This window comes from Pelecanus crispus, chromosome 2 (assembly GCF_030463565.1).
Source record: "Pelecanus crispus isolate bPelCri1 chromosome 2, bPelCri1.pri, whole genome shotgun sequence".
NCBI lineage: Eukaryota > Metazoa > Chordata > Aves > Pelecaniformes > Pelecanidae > Pelecanus > Pelecanus crispus.
The window spans coordinates 61,323,676-61,343,196 of NC_134644.1; positions in this window are offsets into that span (position 1 = coordinate 61,323,676).

Below are 19,521 nucleotides of genomic sequence, written 5' to 3' on the forward strand. Positions count from 1 at the left end.
TAAAAAAAACCCTTCTTTTTAAAAAAGGAGGGGAGGTATTGTAATTAATTTCTTTTGTTCAAAGAATGTCCTAATCAATGAATGTGCATTCTGCACATCTGGTTAAATGCTAGTCTCATTGCTCAGTTCAGTACTCACAATTTCAGGGTTTGAGGGTGAGCAGGTGGGATAAGGTCAGCTAGTATCACAGCAGCTGTTCCTAGAATGTTTCCTGGAGCTTCTTCTATGAATGTAGTGAATTGCATAGTTTAAAAACATGAATAAAAAAAAATATTCATAAATGGCAGACTTGAGCTACTGGCTCATGGGATGCTTATCTGTTTGCACCCTGTAATAATGATGTTTATGCATAGGGCTAAGAATGGGGAATGCTGCCACAGTTTCCCCTTTTCTCCATCAGTTACTGTTTCCATCCATTACTCTGGTGATGTGTTTGTGATCAAGCCTGCCAGCAAACTGCTCAGACTGTCTTCCCATTCAGGATATCCTGGTCTTGGGAGCTAAGAGGACAGAAGTCTATCATCTCTAATCAGGCTCTGTGGCACTGTTTTCCTTGATTCTGCCAGTTTTAGAAACACTCTCCACTGGAGCTGGAAGGAAAACCTCCATCTCTTCCAGTCCTCCAGGTCCTGGCCCAGAAACCTGAATAAATCATTTACAGTGAACTTTCCCAATCCCTTGCTGTTTCCTGCCTCACTTTTCTTATAAACGTCTTCTGTCAGACACATAAATCTTCTCCCAGCTTATTTGGGCAGCTCCTTGGAGGCTCACTGTGGAAAGAAACAACTCAGTCATTCCTTCAGCTCTCTGAACTTCCCTCTTGTGTGACCTGCAATCTTCCAGTTTATCCAAGGGCTGCAAGGCAAGCAGTCAGCTGCAGCTGAGAAAGGATGTTACTTCTCCATTAAACTTTTAGAAGCTGGACAGCATTGGACCGTTCTCCTAATCATTAATCTGAAATACATGGCATGTATCACGAAGTGAGATGCTTTTAAAGCAGAACTGCGCTCCTGCCCCCTAATTCCTTTTTTTTTCCTTTTCTTTCTTTTCTTTTTTTTTTCTTTTTTTTTTTAAGAAAATAACAACAAGGGGCAATGAAATTTTGTTGGTCAAGTGAAAAAGGATTTCTAGGATTTTTTTCCTTTTCATGACTGGAGATTAAAAGACTACAAGGAAAGCCAAGGTAAACAACTCTCTCTGATTTCTAGATAAATATGGCCAAAAGTTGGGAAAAAAATAACTTGTGCAACATATAAATTAATTTCCTTGTTATCTACTGTCCCTTCTGCTGATTTCTGTTTCTATCCCTACTTGCATATTTCAACTCATATCAGCTAACTTTGAAGGAATTATATGATATGAGCCAGCAATGTGTCCTTGCAGCAAAGAATGCTAGTACCATCCAGGGTTGCATTCTGCAAAGTATTGCCAGCAGGCTGAGGGAAGTGCTCCTTCCCCTCTGCTCTGCACTGATGCAGCCACACCTGGAGTACTATGTCCAGTTCTGGGCTCTTCAGTACAAGAGAACCAGGGATGTACTGGAGAGAGTCCAATGAAGATGGTTAATGGTCTGGAGCATTTCTCATATGAAGAATGACTGAGAGAGCTGGGATTGTTCAGCCTGGAGAAGAGATGGTTCAGGGGGATCTTAACAATGTACACAAATACCTGAAGTGAGGCTGAAAAGAAGAAGGAGCCAGGCTCTTTTCAGTGGCAGGACAAGAGGCAACGGGCACAGACTGAAACACAGGAGGTTCCCTCTGAACATCAGGAAACACTATTTTACTGTGAGGGTGACTGAGCACTGGCACAGGTTGCCCAAGGGTGTCTCCATCCTTGGAGATATTCAAAAGCTGTCTGGACATGGTCCTGGGCAACCAGCTCTAGGTGACCCTGTTTGAGCAGGGGGGGTTGGACCAGATGACCTCCAGCGGTCCCTTCTGACCTCAACCCTTCGTGATTCTGTGACATAGGTGGTTGCAAGTTAGATGTTGGATACAATGAACCCAGATCCCTGCCATCTCCACAATCCTACTGAGATAGGCAATTCAATTTTAGCACCTTTTGCCCAGTCTAAGTGGACCTACAGAACCTTTCTGTAATGGTGCAAAAAAATTGTTTCTTCAGTTAACATCCAAATGGCTAATGAGATGGTGTGATGAGCCCATGTTACAGGCAGACCCAAGGAAATATGGATTTCCCAAACATCTGTGTGGGTGGAGGCTTTGACACTCCTTTTTCATTTTGTCTTGTATTAGGAGAAGCAATAGCATGACATGACATGATGGCAGTGAAATGCTCTGGGCAGCAGGCTGTAAGGGAGGAAAAAAAGGATGAAATCTTAAATTTTCCCTCTATATGTCAGTATAGGTGGGGCTAGGAAAAAGTATTCTCCAGAGAGGCATATCCAAGATGTGGTTTCACACTGCATCTAACCTACATTCACACAGGTTGATGCCAAAAGGCACAGTCCTGTTCTGTCTCTTTTCTGCCTGAGGCATATGCTCCTGCCTCCTCCCTTGAGTCAGACCTGGAGATCATGTGGGTGAAGGGTGAACTCAAAAGCTCATTGATCTCATGAGTAAATGAGTAATTTTTTTTTGGCACACTCATTTTCTGTTGGATTAATTATCTGACCCCATTTATCCAATGGCAGTGTGATTGCTAGAACCAATGAAAAAAGAAGCAACCATGAGTAGAGCAGGACCACACCTTCTGTGATCTATAATTAGACCAGACTATAAATAGACTCATTAGATCTAGTGCAAAATCTCAGAAGAAAGGGAACTGCAGGGGAGGATTTGTGATTTACAGAGTACCTTCCCAGGGCTTTGTTTGGGCTGGTGCAGCTAAGAGCTGCTTCTCACATAGCGCACCAGTTTTGGCTACCTGTGTTATCCTGGCAGCTGAGGCTAGAAGTGAAGGCAAAATGACATCAGGGGATTTTGGGGACGAGAGGCAAAGAATATGCATGCTGTTGATTTCTGAGGGAGAAAAGGGAGGTGTAAATGCAAAGGACAGATGGATAGGACTAAAACATGTCTATTTTATGTCTGTTTTGTTATGTTTGGGAAGCATTTTTGTTAATACCATACAGTGGAGAAAAATTTGTATTTATAATATGACACAGATGTCTGAATCAAATAACTATGCTCACTGGTGTTGAGGTGAATGCTCACCCTAAAATAAGGCAATGAAGTGCGTGTGGAGCTATAAGGAAAAAATAAGAAGGACAAAAGTCTTTGCTTTTGCTTGAAAAGCAGTGATGCTTTTAAATGTTTCCTGTATGCCAGAGAACTGTATTAGTTGTAATGTTGTGGACCATAACTAGAATAGCTGGTGACACAGAGGCTGTCTGGAGGTTGTTTAGGGCAACAAAACCAGCTTAGAGCACAAGGTCCGAGGTAGTTTGTACTGAGGCCTGCCAGCCTGTGAGGTTTGACAGTCACAAAGTGTGAATGCAGTAGGCTAGGCAATGGCCTTACCAGAGGAAATGTCTGTGAAATAGTGTTAGTCATAATTTAAGATAGTATATATTATTCCACTTACGTGCTTTTTATCTGCTTTTCTTCTTCTAACACAATATTGCTTAAGTCAAGTCATTCATGTTTGTGAGTGGGGAAAATCATTCCATGGAGCATCGCAAGGTTTAGCTTAATTTCCCAGCTTTTTGGCCAGAAAAGAATCAGTGGTTTAGAAGCATCCCCTCACTTGGTCCTGTGCTAGGTCCTGACAGAAACAGGTTTCACAAGTAAACCTGAATTAATACATTATGTCTACTGCTATGTTTCAAATAAATTCTACTACTGGGACTTAAACTAGCAGATAAAGAAAAAGCACTGCTTGACTCTGTTAAGTATAACAGGGTCCTGCCCATCTCATACTACAAGCTTCTGGGCACCTCTAATCAGTGTGTAACTTAATGCAACAGTGGCATGGTTTGGATGAATGCAGCCTGTTGAGTTTCCAAGAAACTTTAATAGTTTAGTAGAAATATGAGTTTAATAGAAATGTTTCTATTAAAAGAAAAGGAGAGCAAGAAAAAGCAGAGAATTCATTCCAGTAGTATATGTGCCTGCCAGCTTATTCTATTGAATTTTATGTGGTTTATAATCATATTTTATACAGTGGTAATTGAGAAGAAAAAAAGTGTAATATATTTCTTTGACATCTTCTTGTAGATACTTTGTTTTACGAAATTAACTCCTTACCACAGTTTGGGAGACTAACTAGACAGTTGTTCAAATATTGTTCTCTTTTGCAAAGAATAAGACAACCTTAGCTCTACTGTGGATTAAAAAGGGAGCTATCAGGAAAAAAAACAGAAAATAATCATAAAGGCCTCAGCTACACCTGTTTTCCCCACCCTGCATTAGGCTGGTATTGCTCCGTCTGTGGAATAACCCTAAGAACACTGGTGGAGATGCATGCTTTTTATCTGCAAATGTTTTTACTATGTTATTGTCTTAGCCTTGTCAGTGTGGGGTTAAAAAATGGTCCTGAACATTGTGTTTCCACTAGCCCTTGTATTGATGGAGTCACAGTAGACTTCACATTGACAGGGTACTTTTAAGGAGAAATAAAGGGTGTTTTCCACAAGCCCAAGGGTCACATTATGCAAATGATATGTGCTCATTAACCTTTCACATAGCTGAAAACATTTGTTACCTGGTTACCTATTACCCTTTCTCCTTCCTCCCTGTCCCAAAACTCGCAACCCACTCTCACACTTCTCATCAAAGATTTAATTCCAGGCAACTACTGCCATTGGCCCTCTGATCATTAAGATTTTATTACTCTCAGAATATATAGCGTGATACATTTCCTGGTAGACTGCTAAGTAATGCTTTCAATAATTAAAAATCCATAAATAATTAAAACACAACATTATATTTGTCAACATAAATGAACAAACTATGTCCTGTGAACAGCATTCTGAACAGATACAAATTTAAAACATGCAGTGATGTGTTCAATAGCTGTATTTAGGAATAAATATTCCTTTCTTAAAATAGATTTATATTCATTTATCCAAATAATGGGGAATGCAGTGATTCTCAGCAGATATCATGGTTATCAATAAAAATTAATTTTTATTTGTATTACAACAGGAAGCAGAAAAACTTGTATGAAACTAGGGACCCATGGGGATTAACACTTTATGAACAAAACACAGCAATTTGTTCTCAGTTGCATATGGGATAAATAATACCCAAAAAGTCTTGGAAAAGATGCAGGGGTGAAGGGCAACTTATGATCTTTCAAAATAAAGTCACATGAAATCCACAGTTTGGGAATATATGTAATAAAAAGGGTAGATGTGGTCAGTCAAGAACTGAGAGGACGCTTCTGAAGTTATATAAAATGAAGGGACTGAAACTAATCACATTTCAAAAAATAGGAGGATAAAAAAGAACATTTTGGGGATAACATTTAAAAAACATCCCAGTGTTTTTCACCTAAATCTGTTAAAATCATACAGGTAATTGTGTATATGGAAGAATAAAACCATATGGGAGAAACCTTGAACAGAACTTAGAGGATTTGTGATGAACTCTGCCCAGCTTTGACCAGCCACTTCAGCAAACATGTTTAAAAAAACAAATCTAATTTTCAGAGTTTACCTACAAAGTACTGAATCAAGTTATGAAGGAGATGACAAGCAGGTTATCTGAAGTTTATCCAGTCATTTCTGAGATGTTTTCCTGGCCTTTTCTTTTGCTGTTTTGTCATTTTTTAGTACCTAATCAAAATATTCCTATCACCATTGGCTCTTTCTTGGATTTACTATATGCTACTTTATCTGGTCTTTCAAGATCATTCAAAAGAAATTAGACACTTAACCTCTTTAAACTTTCTGAAAATCTTAAGCATTCTGTTTGATTGTAACTTACTTCCCACTTTTCTTTCACAGGAAAACCCACTACTTTCCTCCGATCATCTCTGATTTTCCACCTTCTTTCTTCTGCTTTTGATCCCATATTCCTCCCTTCAATAAACCCCAGAACTATCAAGCAACTTTTTGTATTTTGTGTTTGCATGAATCACCCATGGCATTTCATCAGTAGACAGTACACTTTTCAGGTCTGCAGGTCTGCTTGACCCAGAAGTTGTGAAGAACGCTCTGCAAGACCTAATCATAGAATCATAGAATCATAGAATCGTTTAGGTTGGAAAACACGTTTAAGATCATCCAGTGCAACCATTAACCTAACATTACCAAGTCCACACTAAACCAATTAAGGGTAGACTAGACTAAACCATGTCCCAAAGTGCCACGTCTACCTGTTTTTTGAATGCTTCCAGGGATGGTGACTCCACCACCTCTGTGGGCAGCCTGTTCCAATGCTTGACTACCCTTTCCGTGAAGAAATTTTTCCTAATATCCAATCACTGAGCACTTGCAGGAAATATTTCCAAGGCTTGTCTAGACCTGCTGAAGTCTTGCTGCTGTAAGAAAGCTCAAGCAGGAATGTTTAAAGCATTCTTTTACAAAAGAGCTTTCCTTAAATTAATCAAAATCAAGAACGAAATTTTGATTGTGTTCCGTATGCTTAGAGCTCTTAGATAATTCTCTTTCCTCTGACCTGCTAACCTTAAGCCTTTGTTTTCATACTTGAGGTGGAGAATTAGAAGGCCTTGCCTTCAAAGGGAAATGGAATCAATGTTTGAAATATGAAACAAGGAAAGATTTCTGAAAGTCATCTTCATAAAGAATAATGTAATATTTAGCAATAACAAAAATATTGAACATTTTACTTGGGAACATAGATACAAGGAGAAACTTTTTCATCAAAAAGCCCTTTACTTTTGCACAGACACCTTCAAATGTCTATGATGTCTTTGCACCAAGACATCAAAATCCATGAAAACAAGTGAACGATCTCAGAACTTTTGGGGGCCCACAACAGTCACCTTCGCTGCAGCTTGTAAGAATCATCAAGTATAGTGGGATGAAAGGAAAAGGTGATACTTAAGAGCCAGAAAAACAGAAAAAAAACCCCGTAGACTCTGAACTCAGGAGGAATGTCAGTCCAGCCTGACTTTTACAATATCATGGGGTAGGGACTCAGCTAGTATAAACTGATACTGCTCCTCTGACTTATACTGACTCAAACTGGCCAAGAACATGATTCAAACATATTTGATTCTCCTCTTGTTTTGATGTTGAACTATCTGAAAACTACTCCATATTTTCGTTTTGTGAACAAAAACTATTATCAGGAAAATCTGTTCCTTTAATGAGAGTTAACATATACTTTGTATATGATTTATTTTAGTTATATATGGAACAGAAATTTGCACATAGTGGATTATTTTCCCACATGGACAGCTGTTTAATTTGGGGAAGAATATAATGGCAGGGAGGTGCCGAATAAAAGGATAGATTAATTTTAAAATGACAGCTGTTGTAGGATTGTAAGTTTTGTGGGGTTTTTGTTATTAAGAAGCTGGAACAGTTCAAGATAAAGTTAAGTTATATTTTTGACATCTTCTTCTGTGCAGATCAGCCCACTGAGACAGCGATTAAATAAGATGATGAAAATAAAATTAAATTATAACAATAACATCTGGCTAGAATTAAGACATTTCTCTTTTTAATGGACATTTTTTTCTTCTCAGTCTTCATTTTATGTGCATTCTGACTTTAAGCTTTTATCTCCGATAAGAGCCAAAGTGATTTTGGATTGGTCAGTAAAATGCTATTTAATATGTCACCCCTCTGAAATTCTGCATTCTCTTTCACATCTCTACTGCCTTTCACTTACCCTGTATTAGAAATGTAATCTTTTTTCTTCCATTGGCTTTATGAAAGGTGCAACGAAAGGTTAAAATCTTGCTGTTGAAATGATTTTGTTTAGTGATTGATTTGCATCTCAAAATACAGTCTGTATACCTCACATAACTTTCAGATCTTCTACTACAGCTATTGAGGCTATCAAAAAGACTTTCTTTATTTATGTATTGGAGGAAAAAAATTCTAGATTTAGAAGGTCACAATCATCTGATTACAATATTAGGTTTCAATAAACATTGATTTTCTACGAGGACCTGGGGAACACAGCCATGCAGAGACATTTGAACTAGCACTAACCCAAAGCAGTACATCAGAATAAAGCAAACAGTATGGTGAATATATTTTGCACAGATGCAAAAAAAAGACTATCTAAACCTAAACTCTTATGCCCATCCTCTCAGATTTAGCTCCAGTCAGATTTGACCATGCTGGGATGTGCCTCTGTGTTGAACATTCACTGGATGGCATGGGTTTTCTCAGTAGCTGTATGGATACATCTTTCAACCGTAGCTGACCTGACTGCCTGGCTCCTGTTTGAATACATTCCCTTAAAGAGATGTGCTTAGGTAACCATGTACTCTTCACATGCCTGTGAGACCCTGGTCTTGCCTGGGTGCTGAGGCACACTAATGCCTTTACCTGGATGGAACTAGTTTACTTCAGGAGGAAGCAGCAGGGAAGGCTATCCAGACTTAAACAATTCCAACTTTGTCTTAAAATTAGCCAAGACAGAGAACACTTATGAACTTGAGTAGAAAGTTTTCTGAACAGGCACTTGAGCTAAAGCCTGAGTTAATCATACAAGATTAAATTCTAGATAAATAAAATGGGGATGAGCAGTCTTTTCTCTGACCTCTGTTTTGTGGACTTAGACTAATACCTTTAGGCCTGTACTATCTCACTTACTGTATATTCATATGCTACCTTGCACACAGAGGCCTTAATCTCATCAAGTTTTTGAGCAGTACTGCTATACAAATTTCTAATATTGATAGTTGTCATCATAACTTGTCTTGATGACAGAAAAGTTGGGTGTCCATGGAAGGAAGCATGCCCAATCAGATGATATATTGTGTTAACCATCACCAATCACCTACAGGTGTAGTAGGAACATTCATGTTCATAATGCCCTGAAGGCTTTACTTCTGTTATCTCAAATTCATGGTTGGGGAAACCAAAGCATAAGGATTTAAGTGAGTTGTCTAATGCCACACACTGAAGTCAGCAATTTGGAGAGGTCATAACAGAGGATTTTCTAATTTCTCCACTTTTCAGCATGAGATAATGTTACTTCACAACTGAATGCCCTATATCAGTCCTCTACAGAAAAGAATGAACATAAACAAATTCTCCAACATTTACTTTTTCTGGTGGTAACAAAGAAGTAAGTTATGTTTTGGAAATGCTAGGCTTTTCTTTATTATCAGACTTCAGTCAGAGCTTCAGTTATGTTCATTTGTCACTAACAAAACTCTACTTGAATGAATAATTCAAAATAGATAATGCATTTGTTGAACTTTGTCTGTTTCCCTATTTCTAGGCTTTTTAAAGCAGTTATAAAAAAGTTTCAAAAGAAGATTCCAGACCTAGAAACACTTAACTTGAAGTACGTGAGTAATCTCATTGACTTCAAAAGGACTACTCAGGTGTTTATAACGAAACACATATATAAGTGTTACCAGCTTACTGGAGCCTTCTTTTGAACTTTGAATATGAAATTAAAAAGCATAATTTTTCACCAACATTTGAGTTTAAAATTAACTTTTAAAGAATATTGCATCTAGCAAAGGTTTAATGCACAAATAATCACAGATAATGAATATGAACAGTCTTGTGCATGCTTGTGCATGAAAATTAAGGTTCAAATGTGAATAAATGAATATTTATTGAAATATTGTTCCCTCCGTCCAGATTTCTAATACAAATCTCCCCAGAACTATCACTATAGAACTGGCAGAAAAGATAATCTGTGGTTACAGGAGCAAATGATGGCCAAATCCTTTTCTCTAATACCTAGCACAGAAAGAAAGGGGCACTTTTTATGGGTCATATTGTTTTCTGCTTGGTACCTCAATTAGGTTGATTTTCCTCTCAAGTTCATATGTGGTAGTTAGTAAGAACCTAATGGAAATCCATGAACAGTGAATTATAATGAAGTAAACCAGAGGAACAAGGAAAAGGGCCTATTGTTCTCATTATGATTATGGAATAAAGCTTTACACTTCTCCTTACAGTCTTTCAGCAAATGACCTACAAGATTTTTACCTTTTAATATTTTGCCCAATCTTATATTCCTTGCCATTGTAGTAAATTAAGCCAAGTTGCAGTTTGGCCCACAATATCTCTTAATGTATTTTCAGTCAAAAATAGATTGCTGCAGATGAAGTAGAAATGTTCCACATGCCACATTCCTGCCAGCTTTGTGCAAGAGGAGTAGAAATCAGGCAAAACATCAGTGGTTCCACAAATTCAGTTTAAATCACATATAGTGTTTGTATGTCTTTAGAGAAAGAGGAAACTTGGTTTAATTTTTTTTAAAAGCACAGTTAGTGGGAGGCTCTTATGTTTTTGTAAAGCTATAGGAAGACTAGATCTAACCATGTTTTGCTTGACCTACTTTTTTTTTTTTCTCATTAGTAGTTGGAGTTATTCCTCATAATCTTTAAGAAGTTTCCCTAAGAATGTCAGTTTTAAAAATGTCTTAATATGGCTTATGCTCCACTGAAGCATTAAATTTTGAGGGAGGGGAGAAAAATTTACATGTGTATTTGAACAACATGCATCAACCCACTCTGTCATGAGAAGCCATAAATATATTCCCATTGTTAGATCCTTGATATTCTACACATAAGGAAAAAGGAAGGAAATGTTCAAGCAGGTTTTTGACTGAAATAGACATGAATAACTTCTATGGTATAGAGATGCTGAATAACACAGGTATGTGGGTCAGATGACTCTAACAGCAGTCCTGAGGCTTTTCAAAGTCTGTCATACCACAAAGCATTAAAGTCGTGAACTTGTTCATATGCTGTGTGCTGTAGCCTCTACAGTTTACAGCCTGGACTTCATCAGTCTGGTAAAATGACTAAAATGACAGCAACACAAACTGAGCAGAAATAGTAATTCAGGAAGAGTTTTGTCTCCTTCTGTTGTGTCTTCTTATAAAGTGGTTTTAACAGCTGGGACTACACGTGAGGTACATTGGCAGACTGGAAGCCATTAGGCCAAACCCTCTGGAATATTTATTTCCAACATCTGGAAACTAATCTGATTCTGTGGTAGGCAGCTAAGTTTCCTATGCTATCAACCCAGGAAGCTGTCTTTGAGCCTGCTGGCCATGTTAACTGATAGAAGTGATCGGGAATCCAAGACAGGGCTCTCCTGTGTTTCAAAAGTGAATGTGATCCATGAACAGACACTGTTAAATTTGACAGATAGTCCAAATAGAAACTCAACCTTTTAAAACTTAACCGTCCCTAAATACTTGGAAAAAATTTATTTAAAGCCCATTCTCTGCAGTGACAGTTTTAGTTGTTTAATGCTATCTTTTGTAGTAGCATAATATATCTTCCTTTGCCTTCCCTCTTCCACACTCCTTGTTACTAGGTTCCAGATACTTCACATTCTGTATGTAGAGCTTTGCACAGAAACTTTCTTTTGTCAAAATTGTAGGTAACTTAGAGGAGCTTTTCTTGAGTTACAGATCTTAAAAATAGGTTTTGAAAAGCATCTATGCTTTTGTGTCACTTCTATGAAATAACATGCCTTAAAAGTTTTCTCCTTTCAGGAGAGTAACTCTGAAAAGCCATGATTTTTAGGAAAAATCACAGTGACAGCCTTTCAGCCCTAGCAATTGAAGACTCTTTTCCCTATGAAAAATGGCAATGAATGCCTTTTAAAGATTTAAATTGAAAGAGAGATTAACCTTGATGCTGGATGCACCAAAAGCACCAAGGGAACCTTAATCATGGACTTTCTGGACACAAAAAAGAAACTTGCGGGGCAGGGGGGTACATCCTCTGGAATATACATTTTGCAGATTATCATCATTTAGACATACCAGTTTTCCTCATGCTTCAGAGTTGAACAAGAAAAGTTAAAGTTTATATAAAAACCCCAAGCCTGAATATTTAATGAGACTCTCAAGTTCATTTTGTATTATACATGATTTTATATTTGGGTGCTCTGCTAAACCAAACTGGTGTAATTCTACTAGTCTGTGGATAGCGATAAATTTGCATCAATTTGTTATATCTGAGGACTAAGCTCTTGAAGCCAGTCACTGTACATTTTGGGGTAGAGTTGTTGCAAGCCCCACAGAAAAGGCCACAGCCAGCTTATTCCTTCCACTCCTGTCTATCGCCCAGAGGAGGACTGTATTAGCCCTGAAGCTCCTAAGTTTGAAATGACATTAAAAGCTGGCATAGCAGTAGAACTTCAAACAGCTATTGACATTTTGTCTTTATTTATGATGGTAGTAGCTTAAAGTTTTCAGGCAAGCTGCCATGTAAGCAGTAATTCAGACCTATTCCCCCTGAGGAGCTCTGGGTGTGATTTAACTGGATTGCAGATTTAACTGTATTTTTTTTTTTTTATTTCAAAACAAGAACTGAAGTGGCCAAACAAGAAGAGACTGTGAAAGAATTAATTTCAAAATGTCTGACCTATTCCTTCCCTTAGCTTTCATACTCTTTTGAGAGCAAATCTTTGCTGAAAGATTTTTACATGATATGTGAATGGATTATGCAAGAGAGACAGGTATGCTTTCTCATATCTGCATCAAAATGGGTGTTGAATCTCATTTCCAATACTTGCACTTGAATGAGTGTCTGACAGTGGTGGAAATCACTGTTTTGTTACATTTCAGAGGAAATAGAAGGTAAAACAGCCTCTCATGAAAACTTTCTGCAGAAAATACAGTTAATTATTTGAGAAAGTCCAATTAACAGGTATAGCACTAGATGTCAAATTCTGATAAATCTCTATTGTAGTCTTTGTAGCAGTCACTGATTTAGATTATCTGAGCATCTGCCTCATGATTTTGTTACCATGTAATAATCAATATTTGTCATTTTCTCACAAGACACTCTTCCTTTTGAGATCCTTTGCAGCCTTACAGACATATTAGCTTGCTAGCATTAAGGCCATCATTTTAGATAACAAAAACCTGGGGATCTTACTAATGCCAGCTCTTTCTTTCTTTGCCAGACAAGATAATTTTCAACTACACCCTAGGGCCAGATTCTGATTCATCTGTGCCAGTGGAGTTACCCGATAGTTTCTGGTATCAACAGCATTATAGTAGTACAGACCTTCCTTAGCTTTCAGAGCCCTCTAGAGTCCAGGTAGCATGGAAACTCCATACTAAATTCCTGCAAAGACACCAGGTTTAAGGTTTATCCACGCTATGGCTCATTTATATTTTTAGATTTAAAATGCCACTATCTTTTCATAGGATGACACTGAGAGGTTCTTCAGTGGAGCCTGAAGAAAACTTCTAGGTATTGTGATTTCAGTGTAAATCATGACATAAATATGTCTACACATTCTTTGTAGTAGATAGGTCAGACGAGCTAGATGAATTTGAAGTAAATATACAGGAAGCATCAGACCAAGCAGAGAAGCTGTGTTCATAAGTCATCCAGACTGGATGGCATTCACCTGGGAGCTCTGAGGGAACTCAAATGTGAAATTGCAGAACTGCTGACCAAAGTACACCAACTACCACTTCAAACCCCCTCTGTTATGGAGGCCTGGCTGATTGCCAGCATAACTCCCATATGCTGCAAAGTTTCTACAGGGTGTCCTGGAAACTGCAGGCTCGCTAGGCTGACCATTCCTGGTATGATGGTAGAGTCTGTAATAAGGAGTGAATTCCCTGATTCCATAAGTGAAGAAGGTCTTCTGGGAAAAAGAGGCAGCAGAGCTTCTGGGAAGGGGAGTCTGGGGTCACTGACATGTCAGAGTTTTGGGGGGGTGTCAACAGTGTGTGGAATAAAAGGGATCCACTGTATCATGCACTGGGTTTTTCAAAAAGCATTTGGGAAGTTTCCATGCCAAAGGTTACTAAAGAGACAAGGTTGCAATGGAATTGGAGGAAAGGTTCCTTCATGGACTGAAAGCTGATTAAATGGTGGGAAGCAAAAGGTAAGGCTCATCATCACTTTCCAGGATGGAAGAAAGTCGGGAGTAGGGTTCCAGAAGGACTGTTGCTGGGACAAAAATTATGCTACCCCTCTATCATTATGCATCAATGATCTGGTGAAAGGAGTACGCAGTGAAATCTCTAAGCTTGTGGATGATGCCAGCTTCCTTTGGTTAGCTGAATACAATGTCAATGGCATAGACCTAGGTGAAAGGACAAAAGGGTGGCAGGTGAGCTTCAGTGTAGCTAAATGTAAAGTCGTGCCTACAAGGAACAATAATCTAAACCATGCCTAATGTGCTGAACGTGCTGAACTTGGAAATGGCAATTACTGCTTAGGAAATAGATTTTGGAGTCATCATTTTCCATCTTCTGAAATTGTTACTTCAATGTGCAGCAGCAGACAAAAAGGCCAAATGAATTATTGGTCATTGTCTGGAAAAGTACCCACACAGACCTTGAGTACTGTGTATTGCTCTTGTGACCGTGTTTGTAGGATGTAATGGAGTTAGACAATGTACTGAGATGGGCAACTAAAATGATGAATGGGATGGGTAGCTAGCTTACATGAATAAACTAAAAAGGCTGTGACTCTCTAGACAGCTGAAGTCTGAGGGGGCATATGTTAGAGGTTTACCAAATCATGAAGGTGGTAGAGAAGGTTAAAGCAGAACTGTTATTCACCATATCCCACACTACTAAAGCTGCAGGCACTCAGGAACCCAGCTTTAAACAGATAAAAGGAAGAACAGTTTTCCATGTCAGTTAATAGAACATGTTGCCAGAGGAGGCTGTGGAAGGACAGAGCATCAGGAGATGCAAAAGGGGATGAGACAGACTCACACACAACTGATTCATCCACAAGCAGACCCTAAAGGGACCAGGTGAAGCTGTAACAAACAACAACCCCAATGCAACATTCTGGAGATATGGGGTAGGAGGAGGACATGGACTACAGGAAGTGACCAAGCCTGAGTGCTTTTCTTCTAAGCACCATCCCTTATTACCACTCTTTGCTGAATTCTTTGACTTTTAAAATACTTCAAAATCCTCCCTGGGACTTCAGTGAGAGGTAGGAATAAAGTGGTTAGGGGCTGCAATGAACAGAATACAGGGAGGAGGTGAGAATCCAGGGGTGCAAAGTAATAGAAGAACCCAGGAAGCTAGAGCGAGACACCAAGCACAACACCAAGTAGGTACCCTGACAGTGTCTACTGTTTGAAGACACTGAGGGAATAAGTAGGTGCTGTCTAGTGGTGCCCTCTTCCTTGGGACATGAGAGGGACTCAGAACAGAAAGCAGCCCAACAGTTCCCAGCATTCTGCTGGCAAGGTCAGAAGGAGGTTGATGAGAGCTTGCGACTTGTTGGATGATGATGGATGAAGATGGTGTAAAGAAAAAACTTGAGGGGAGAACTGCATCCAGGACTTCCATATGAGGTTCTGGAGGAGCTACAAGAGGGATTTTGATGTCAAACACTAGATGTACATGTGTACATGCAGAAGGTGCACAAGTCAAGGGACTCTGCAAACATGCCTGTGTACATGGCTTCATATAGTATTTTCCAGCTTATGTCACCATAACCAAGAAATTAGCTTTAATATTTCATCCCTCATTAATCAGACTGCCTAAAAATCACCTGTTAAAAATAAATTGGACATGTTATGAACAACATGGCAGGGTCCTGAGTGCATCATCCATCTTTTACGTACCCCTATCAGCCTGTGACCATCTTTCTCTGTAATGCTCCTCTGCAACCTCTTCCCCTCACAGGTATGACACAACTATATGACCTTGGACCAGACTGCTGTGACAACAGCTAAGCTGTGAAAAAGAGATGTGAGAAGCCCTCATGTGCAGTGCCTGCTCATGTATCCTCTATGCTGTGGTTTGGGAGCTTCATTTAAGCTCAGACCCTTGCTCAAGCTATATTGATCTACAGTATGCTGTGCCTGGCCTTGTACCTTGCTAATCCCAGCCCTGCCTTACTGCCTTCATTTCTGGCTTGAACTCAGACCTCCCTGACCACTACAGACTTGCCTGGCAACCACTGGTCTGTTGGCCACGTGTGCCCATCATCACCAGATCTGCTCTGCACTTCTTGCTTGAGTACTATGGGCCTGTGCCCCTTGCTAGTGAGGATGCTGCATCTGCCTACCTTCTTGTGTCCCTCGGCTACCCACTTGCCTTGCAGAGCAGGCTGCTCTGGCTGCTGCCTGGCAAGCCACACTTGCCTACAGCAGTCACTGCATTTACCTTCTTCTAATTACACAGAGTGGAGTGGAAATTTGTGACTGATGTCAATAGAAACATCATTCTTTTGTTCTTGTAGGTCCTTATAGGACCACATTTTTAACTGGCTCACCATTAACTTTGTTTTTCCCATATTTCAGTTATCCAGGTTAAAAGCAATGCAGTTAAAAGGCTGTAGGTTGTATGAATTGCTTCACAATAAGACAGACTGAAGCCTTGCAGCTAAAGGTTCAAGCTTTGTCTATGCTTTAAAGTGGAGGAAGTATCCAGACAGGAGTATGTGTAGCTGTTAATCCTTAAGGCTTTTTTCTCCCATTGACATTCATCTGAACAGCCACTAGCTGTATCTCCCCAGTTACCATTCACTGTTAGCTATGCCTAGGCTCCTGTAACTTCAATATATGGCTAGTTTGTTTCAGATCATGAATCACTGTATCAATAACAGTAAGAAAATAAGGATTCTATCTGAAGTTTAGCAATGCAACAGACTGACCCAAAGTAAGGAACTGCAACTGTCTTTGCACGATTTTGAAAAGAATAAGGAATAAACCGTATTTTTTGATCACTGGGCTAAGTCTGGTCCTTTTTGGCAGTCCATCTGGAGGAAGTATTATAAAATGGCATTGTCCTCGAAAGTGCAAGAGAATTACTGACCTTGGGTCCCTTTCTGTCAAGCTTGAAAAATACTCTTTGTTGTTGTCAGTGAATACTGAGAACAATATGAACAAAGAGAATATCACTTACAAGATGGTGTCAAACTGCATCAAGCAAAATAACCTGAAGGAATACCTTCATGTTATATTATCACATCTTTCCGCATGTGTTGCCTCTTGCATTTAGAAACAGAGGGTTTATTTTTCTTGTCAGAGTGAGGAAAAAAACCACCACTGACAGCCCTTTGTGTTGAAGGTTACATTATTAATGAGTGTTGGGAAAGGGAGGAACTTTATATAAATACACTATCATTCCAGTTAAAAGAAGGTGCAGAACATAGTGTTCGAAGACAGAAGAAGTGGGGTAACTGATTTCTTTAGGATCTTTAAAAATACATGTACATGGATGGAACCAGATCTGAGCTGAACTACCAGCAGTGTTAATTTAGAATAATTCTTTGGAAATCCACTGGAATTATGGTAACTCCACAGCATTTATACCTCAGATCAGAGTATGTATGAGTATGAGCACAAGTAGAAAAGTAGTGAAAAAACACTGCTACTCCTGATTTTGAATCTGAAAAGACCTTGTAAGAATGTAGCAGCTACAAAATTACAAAGGACGAAAACTTCTTTCTGAAGTTATGGATTTAAATTCAAGGTGAGTCGTAGAGCCCCAACCTTGCACTTGTGGACTGTGCAGCATCATCCTTTCCTCAAGATAGCTGTGGTCATACAGAAATGAAGGTTCATCAGGAGTTTCTGGGTGCAGAGGGGAACACAAGTCACTTTGTTTACATGCTGCCCTGCATTCAGACAGCCAAGGCAGAAGGTTGGTTAGGGAACTCGTATTTGTGTATTCACCACTCACGGCATGAGGATGTCCAAACATTTTCTGATACAGCTCGCAGATATAGTTTCTTGTAGATATCCTTTACATGAGAGATATCTGACTTGCTCTTAGGCACATGCTAGCCATAATACCAACTTCCAGTGAGACGTGCATATCTAAAAATATTTCAACATGGGAAGTAGGCATGAGATTTTTTAAGAACTCTTAGCACAAACAAAATCACCAACTTGAAAACTAGTTAACTTATGTTACTTTGTCACCATGGTGGTGTTACCTACTCTGTCCTCCCTTCTATACCCAACCATTTGTAAAACTTACTCATTGGATTATCTAATACATTTAGATTATTAGAGATCTAGGATAAAGAAATAACTTTTATTTTATCTCTTGACAACACTTAGTTCAATGGGATCTAATGTAGAATAGAACTGCAAGATGCTGCTGTACCACAAATTATAAATAATTAATCGTACAGGTAAAAGGGACCTGTTAACATCTTCTTCTCCAAGGATACCTCAACTCTGTTACAACAAAAAATTGTTGGGACACTTATTCCATCATGCCATAGAGAAAGGAAAGGTTGTTATGAACTTCAGATTTCTTGAAATAATCCTTTTGGGCATCAGAGCTCATAAATTGGGGACATGCAACTATCTCCCTACCTGCTAATATTCTCCAAAGAACATTTTAATTTGCTTTTACCTTAAAAAGTGGTGAGTTTAGACCATTCCTTTGCAGTATCTTCTAAGTCTCACTAGTAGGAAGGCTCCCCTGATATTTGGCCTAAATTTTGCCCTTTCTTAATTTAATTCTTCTGTTTCTAAACCCTCGAGTCCCTCCATATAACTCTTCTCAATAGCTGTCATTCCTCTCCAGATGAATTATTAGGTGGTATTGTTTGAACCTCTCTGCATGATTTTTTTTATCCTTATACCTCTAAGCATCTTTCCTTCCCCACTCCCCTGGGATCATCTGTATTGCTACCCCTTCCAAATTAACACTGTCTGAAAAAACACATTTCCATGTTGTTTGCCCTGTGAAGGACATTGCAAAGGCATGCAATATTTAATGAATATTGTACATTCTTTCTATTTGCCTGATTGGTATAATATGACTCCCTGGATGAGAATGATGGGCTTTCTAAGAGGAACTGACACAAATGCAGGGAAGCAGGCAATGGTAACAAACACCTCCCATTTTTACCAGTATTGAAATGGCAGTGCAAGTAGGAAAAGAGAATCTCAGACATCCATTTTGGGCAGGTTAAACAAAAGGCTACCCAGGGCCCGACACTCAAGCTGACTACAGCATTATCAAACCTAAAGCCAGTCTTGAACACTGAAACCCTCCTTCTTAGAAATCATGATAAATAAGCCCCAGGTACCTAACACCAGTCTCGTACTATAGGCATTTATCTCTAGTTTCATCTCCATCTTTAGTATGTGGTACTGCACTTCATTTTAAGACTTAATTGTAAGTATAACATTCCTCATGAAATTATTATATGCAGGAAAAGTCTTGCATTGCATCTGTCATAGTCTTCTCATTTGGTAATTCTGTCAAAAAGTAACGGCAAGAGTTTCTTTTTGTAAGCTGTGCTTATTTCTAATGCCTCTGCTATCTTCCAAATGGTTAGAAACTGTTATTCATTCCAGTATTTTAAAAGGGATTGAAGCTAGACTTTCTTGACAGTAATTACTACGATCTTTCTCTTTTTGAAGGCTGACACCACATTTCTTTTTTGTTATCTACCAGTACTTCTAGCCCAGTTTCATTTACGAAAGCACAGCAGCAAGAAGAAGAGAATTATAAAGACTGA